The following is a 6,277-nucleotide window of genomic DNA, read 5'->3' on the forward strand; positions in this document are numbered from 1 at the left end:
GTTTCTTCTGGTGTACGTTGGAAAGTGGGTAGAGGTCACAAGGTACACATCACAGCCGACAACTAGGCTCCTGGGGGTCCAGTGTTATTCAAGGATGGTTTATCTTAGTCAGATCTGCCGACTCATGTGTCTAGTATAATTGATCCGCGTTCTAACGCGTGGGACTCCTCGAGAGTCCATCGGTGTTTTGATGGTCCAATTGCCGTTATGATCCTTAGTTTGGATCGTCCGCAGGAGCTTATGGATGATTTTATATATTGGAAATTCACTAAGGATGGCTCCTTTTCTACGAAGTCTGCCTATGCTCTCTTACTTCAGCAGACTATCAGGTGTCCTCCTTTGGGGTCCTTACCTACTCCCTGGTGGAAGAAATTTTGGGCGCTCCCCCTTCTTCCTAAATGGAAGATCTTTGGCTGGAAAATAATTCAGGCTGGTATTCCGGTTGCCTCAGTTCTAGCTGTTCGAGGCGTTTCCGTGGATTCGACTTGCTGCTTTTGTCGAAGGGAGCAGGAGACGGTCAACCATTTGTTTCGAGACTGTGATTTCGTTACTCCTTTATGGTTTCGCAGCTCGTTTCATTTCAATAGTCAGGGTCTTCTTCATCTTCCCTTTCTCCAATGGTTTTCTGTTATGGTCTCGTTGTTAGCGGCTACTAAGGATTGGGAGAACTTGGTGCAATTTTTCTCCCTTCTTTGGGCTATTTGGTTATCCCGTAATAATGTACGTTTTCGGCAACAAGTTGTCTCTCCCGAAGATGTTTTGCTTCTTGCTTCTCAGTGGAATGTGCGGAGGAGGCAGGCTCAGGATTCTCACCTTCCCTTCTCTGGTTTGGGTCCTAGCCCTAGGCCGAATGGTTCGGGATTTGCTGCCACTCTTGCTGGGGACCCTACATTGGGGTTTGATATTTGTTTGATTTGCGATGGGTCTTGGTCGTCCTCGGATAATTCGGCAGGTGCTGGTTGGGTTCTTCGTGATTGTGATTCTTCGTCAGTTCGAGGGGGAGGGGACCGTGCTTCTCTCTCTTTTTCAGCCTTACAGTCTGAGTTACAGGCTTGTTTTTGGGGGTTACGCAATGCATTTTCTCGTGGTTTTCGTAGGATTCTTATTTACTCGGACTATGAGCCTCTGTGTCGGATGTTAGCCCAACAACAGAAAGATGAGGTTTCTTTATACTGGTTACTTCAAGATACTTGGGTTCTTTTGTCTACCTGTGCGGCTTGTAAAATTCTTAAGGTTCCTTGGGACTGGGTGTCCCCTGCACACTGGTTGGCTGGAAAGGCTCGTGCTCGGGAGCGTCTTTTTTGGTCTTTTTAGTTTGTTGCTTTTGTTTTCCTTTCTTTGTTCTCACTGTAAAATAAAAATAAAAAAATAAAAAAAAAAAGTTTGTCACTTGATAAATAACCAATGTTATTATTATGGATGTCAAAAACCTATCCGACACAAAAAGATTAATTTGAAACTAAACAGTGTTTTGAATTATACTTCTTTCGGGTAAAACAATGGAACCTTGCCGAAGTACCTGATGAGGTGGATGAAGACTGAGCTCGGTCCAAGAAACGCTGGGCCGAGGATTTCTTGCACAACAAACACACGTAAACTGGCATCGGGGGTTGTGCCGAGGAAGGCCCCTCCGATGCCGAAGTGACATTTTTGGCACTCATTTGGTTCCTTTTTGGATGATTTTTATTTCATTTTATATCTCTTTTCTTTAGTTTTCCTTAGTTTTATTCTTGTTTTCTTCATTTTATGCTTTTTGTAGTTAGTTTCTCTTTTTCATGTCTTTTTCTAGTTTACTTGTTATTTTTCTCTTTTACTTGCTTTTTATCCTTTGATTGTAGGTGGTAATTGATTGTCCAAGAATTCCCGGGCTTCCTTTCTATAGTTTTCCATTGATTTTCATGCCTAAAGCTTGTGCAAGAAGTTTCAAGTCAATGAGAGGTTCAAGGAGCATGCTTCAAAGTCTTGTTTATGCCTTCCTCATGGCTCATTTTCTTCAAGAAATTCAAGGAAGTTGCTGCCTACCTTGTCCTCCATCAGCATCATCTAGGATGCATGCACCTCGTGAGCAAGGGCAAAGAAGAAAGGAGGAAGCTGCAGCTATGTGCGGGCGCACTTAAGGAGTGTGCGGCCGCACATCTGTCGTGTGCGGCCGCACATCAGGTGTGTGCGGGCGCACATTCCTGGGTACACTCCTTCGAGCGCCCGCACATAGCTGCATTACCGACCTCTCCTTTGTATATATAGTTATTTCTACCTATTTTTGGACAGAGTTCTTTTAGAAGAGGAAGTTTTTTTAGTTTTTAGATAGAATTTGATAGTAGTTTTTGGGAGAATTTTAGAGAGAGAAACTCAAGAACTAGAGAGAGAAACTCATGATTTTTGGTGATTGCTCAAGGATTTCTCATTGTATTTGATCTTTGGATCAAAGTTTTGTAAGGATTTTCTTCTTGATTTCAATACAAGTTTGATTTTAGTTGATTTCATTAGTTTTTCATATTGTTTATGATTGATTTGGTTATTGATTGAATTTTGATTGATTTTGATTGATTGTTGGTTTAATCTTTGATTTCAAGTATGTTGATGATGAATTTGATGAATGTTGTAGTTTTGATCTTAATTCCTATGGCTAGTGAGTAGTTTCCTAGCTAGGGAGATGGTGAAGCATGTATGAATGATGGAATAGTGTAATTTGGGGATAATTGATGGAGTTGATGATATGATTAAATTTGGTTGATATTTCATGTGCATGTGTGTGATTAATTGAGGTTTGGCCATCTTTGATTAATACACTAGATTGCATTGTAAGCTTGCTATGATACGGACCATTGATTAGTAGACTTGCAATTTCACGATTGAGGTGCTTTGTGACGTTCCCTAGGTAGTGTTTAGCGTAGTTGACGCTAGTTAGACCTCTAGGTGAACCACCTTAGTATGCTCTTTTGGATACATGATGATTTTCCTTCATATCGCTTGACTTAGTCGGTTTGACCTCCCAAATTACCGTTTCCATTATGATTGCATGTGGATCCATTGCCCTAGTGTCTTAGATTGATTTAATACAAGTTTGCATTACCTAGTTTAGCCTTAGTTCTACCTCAAACCCCTTCTTGATTCCGAAATAGCTTGATTTAGACATCGTGCACTTGATATCCATTCCCTTGGGTTCGACCTTGACTTGCCACTACGCTAAATAGGGGTTAGTTAAGCTACAAATTTTGTTTGATAGGGTGGGGTGGTAGCCCAACGACCTACCGTTCTCCGTCCCATCAAAATGGCGCCGTTTCCGGGGAATGGTGCTTGAGTGTATGTTGTTTTTGAGTCTATTTCATTTTGATAAAATACAAAAAGATTTTGTTTCTCTAGGCTACACTTGTAGCCGTGCTACTAACATTTTTGTGTGAGTTTTGCATGCATAGAACCCGCGATCGTCCCCTTGTTCCCCTTGATCCGGAAATTGAGAGGACTCTTTCAAGAAGAAGAGTGAATAATAGATCCTTGGCTTATAGCTCTTCAAGTGAAGAAGAAATTCAAGAAGAACAAGGAATGGGTGAAAATCCTAGAATAGCCTTGAAGGAGCTTGGAGTGCCCGGGGCATATAGGTTTGAGAGTGGAATAGCTCCACCTACTACTCCGGCAAATGACTTCGAAATCCGGCCGGCAATGATCACCTTGATTGAGAGAAGGCAATATAGTGGGGCTAAGAATGAGAGCCCATTGAACCATTTGAAAGAATTTGAAAAATATTGCAACACTATCAAAGTCAATGGGGTCTCTCAAGAATTCATCCGCCTCAAGTTGTTCCCTTTCTCTCTATTAGGAAGATCTTTGGAGTGGCTAGACAAGGAGGTGAAGCCCAACTCCTTGAGAACTTGGGATGATGTTACAAAGGCTTTCTTGTCCCGTTTCTATCCCCAAAAGAAGACGGCGGAGGCAAGAGCCTTGATTCAAGGGTTCAAGCAAAGGCCGAGTGAAAGCCTTTATGAAGCATGGGAGAGATTCAAAGAGTATCAAAGGGAGTGCCCTCACCACGGAATCCCCACATACCAAGTGATCCAAATCTTCTATGGAGGTTTAAGTCCCCAAGGCAAGTCATGCCTTGATGGAGGGGCCGGGGGCCCTATCATGAACAAAACCGAAGAAGAAGTTGAGGACATCATTGAGGACGTGGTGACATATTATAGGGATTGGCAAGATGGGGAGAGAGACTCTTCAAGCAAGAAATCTTCATTGTATTCGCTGGACCATCTCAATGCAATCAACAACCTTTCCTCCCAAATGACAAACTTAGGAAAGGAGGTCACCGCAATCAAAGCTAAGTTGGAGAGCACTTCTACCTCTTCTCAAGCTTCTAATCTTCCCTCCCAATTTAAGGGGAGAGGTACTCCTTCTAACTCTCAACCCCCTCCCTCTTCACATAATATGCCTTTAGGTTGCTTGTTTTGTGATGCATGTGGATCGTATGATCATGACTCTAGTGTTTGTCCTAATGAATGTGTTGATGAATTTGACAACAATGAGTGTGAACATGTTAATTTTGTGTCAAACAACAATGTTCAAAGGTTTGATAATCAAAAAGGCCAATGGAATAGGAATTACCAAAACCAAGGCAATTTTGACAACTATAATCATAATGGTGGTTATAGGAACCAAGGGAATCAAGGTTCTCGTGGTAACCATAACCAAGGTTATAGTAGCCAAAATCAAAGCCAAAACTATGGTAATCAAAATCATAATTATGGTAATCAAAACCAAGGTTATGTAAATCATAACCAAGGTAATGGAAACCATAATCATGGTGGTGGTAACCATAATCAAGGTTATGGTTCAAATCAAAATAGGAGTAATTGGAACAACCAAGGAAGGGGAAATTTTCAAAACAATGCTCAAAGAGGTCCCCCACCCGGTTTTGTTCCAAAGACTCAAAATGAAAATTCCTATTCACAACCTTCTTCTCCTAAGACAACATTGGAAGAGTTGATTGATAATCAAACCAAAATCATTAACACCTATATGGCGGTTAGTGAAAAGAAATTCAATGAGATGATGACCCACAATAAGATGCTTGAGACTCAAATTACTCAATTAGCAAGCACTATTAAGGATTTTGCTAGTCCTTCATCTTTGCCTTCCCAAGGTGTTGAACCAAAGAAACCCGTGTACTCTATTGCCACAAGTGGTGGAAATGATTTTGATGAGGGAGTTTCTTGTTCAAAAGAGGGAAGAGATGAGAGTGGTGCTAAGGAGAATGAAGTGGAAAGGGTTGAGTCTAAGGAAATATATTGTGAGGTCAACAAAAGAGAAGAGTGTGTTGGTGAAAAGATGAGTGAGATAGAGAGATTTCCCGATCTACCATATCCCCAAAAATATTTGAGATTCAAAATGGATGAGCAATTTGGGAAGTTCCTTGAAGCTTTTAAGGATGTTCATGATTCTACATCCTCTACCGAACCAATTCCCGACATGCCTAAATACTCCAAGTTTGTTAAGGAGATCTTAAAAGAGAGAGAGGATTTTGATGAGGGTAGTTCGGTGGAAGGAGGGAAGTGCTTTAGTGCTCTTATCCATGGTGAACTTCCAAGGAAGATGGAGGATCCGGGGAATTTTTCAATCCCTTGTCGAATTAAGGAAATGGTTTTTGAAAATGCTTTGTGTGACCTTGGTGCTAGTGTTAGCATTATGCCTTTCTCGGTCTTCGAAAGGCTTGATCTAGGTGAGCTTCAACCGTCCAAGATAACACTTCAATTGGCCGACCGTTCTATTAAGCTTCCTAAGGGAAGAATTGATGATGTCCCCTTAAGGATTGGAGAGTTTGTTTTTCCGGTGGATTTCGTTGTTCTAGAGATTGAGGAGGATGAACATATTCCAATCATCTTAGGGAGACCTTTCTTAGCTACCTCGGGAGCTTTAATAGATGTCAAAGGAGGTCAAATTACTTTGAGGTGTGGGAAATTAGAAGAGAGTTTTAAGTTAAAACCAATGCATGAGTCTTTATCTTGTGTCCAAGATATCGCATGTGCTAGTCTTTCTCGTTCCATTGATGGTATGTGCATGATTGATTCTTCTACTAACAATGTTTTTGAGATTGTTGATGATGTTTGTGCAAGTATTAATGACGTTAGTGAAGAAGAATTTGTGATTCAAAGGCCAAAGGATGAGAAAGATATTGGTTTTCCAAATTGGTTCAAGCTTAATTCTCATGAGGAAGAGAAAGCTTCCATGATTAAGGATGTTGAAGTCAAGCCGAAGAAAAAGGCCCGTGACTCGAAGAAAACAAGGA

At 41.1% G+C, this 6,277-nt stretch overlaps 1 pseudogene; it reads right to left on the reverse strand.

Moving 5' to 3' along the window:
• Window positions 1–3,935: 3,935 nt before the first annotated feature.
• Window positions 3,936–4,034, reverse strand: LOC145603229 (small nucleolar RNA R71; annotated as a pseudogene).
• Window positions 4,035–6,277: the final 2,243 nt, after the last annotated feature.

This window comes from Chenopodium album, chromosome 21, assembly GCF_948465745.1.
Source record: "Chenopodium album chromosome 21, dcCheAlbu1.1, whole genome shotgun sequence".
Lineage (NCBI taxonomy): Eukaryota > Viridiplantae > Streptophyta > Magnoliopsida > Caryophyllales > Amaranthaceae > Chenopodium > Chenopodium album.